Here is a 1,177-nt window from a genome sequence, read left to right on the forward strand (position 1 = left end):
GCTCAGCCAATGATCACCTCCAGGATGATTAAAGACAGTCTGGAGTTACCTGTAAGTACTGTGACAGTTAGAAGACGTCTGTGTGAAGCTAATCTATTTTCAAGAATCCCCCGCAAAGTCCCTCTGTTAAAAAAAAGGCATGTGCAGAAGCCAAAGAACACATCAACTGGCCTAAAGAGAAATGGAGGAACATTTTGTGGACTGATGAGAGTAAAATTGTTCTTTTTGGGTCCAAGGGCCACAGGCAGTTTGTGAGACGACCCCCAAACTCTGAATTCAAGCCACAGTACACAGTGAAGACAGTGAAGCATGGAGGTGCAAGCATCATGATATGGGCATGTTTCTCCTACTATGGTGTTGGGCCTATTTATCGCATACCAGGGATCATGGATCAGTTTGCATATGTTAAAATACTTGAAGAGGTCATGTTGCCCTATGCTGAAGAGGACATGCCCTTGAAATGGTTGTTTCAACAAGACAATGACCCAAAACACACTAGTAAACGGGCAAAGTCTTGGTTCCAAACCAACAAAATTAATGTTATGGAGTGGCCAGCCTAATCTCCAGACCTTAATCCAATTGAGAACTTGTGGGGTAATATCAAAAATGCTGTTTCTGAAGCAAAACCAAGAAATGTGAATGAATTGTGGAATGTTGTTAAAGAATCATGGAGTGGAATAACAGCTGAGAGGTGCCACAAGTTGGTTGACTCCATGCCACACAGATGTCAAGCAGTTTTAAAAAACTGTGGTCATACAACTAAATATTAGTTTAGTGATTCACAGGATTGCTAAATCCCAGAAAAAAAAAAAATGTTTGTACAAAATAGTTTTGAGTTTGTACAGTCAAAGGTAGACACTGCTATTTTTTTGAACACACCCCTTTCAACTAATTGCCCAATTGCACAGCCTTAAGAGCGTGCATATCATGAATGCTGGGTCTTGTTTGTTTTCTGACAATCTACTGAACCTACTGGTAACTTGTTTGCCACGTAGCAATAAAAAATATACTAAAAACCTTGATTATTCTGGTTAGTCACATTGTACTGCTATTATTTTGAACAATACTGTATATATATATATATATAAATTGAAATAACCTTCAAGGATTTGGATAAAAGCCATTCATTACTTTTTGAGTATCTTTGAACTATGTGAATGTCTTTGAACCCCTCAAA

The sequence above is a fragment of the Carassius gibelio genome, chromosome A18 (genome assembly GCF_023724105.1).
Source record: "Carassius gibelio isolate Cgi1373 ecotype wild population from Czech Republic chromosome A18, carGib1.2-hapl.c, whole genome shotgun sequence".
NCBI classification, from domain to species: Eukaryota; Metazoa; Chordata; class Actinopteri; order Cypriniformes; family Cyprinidae; genus Carassius; species Carassius gibelio.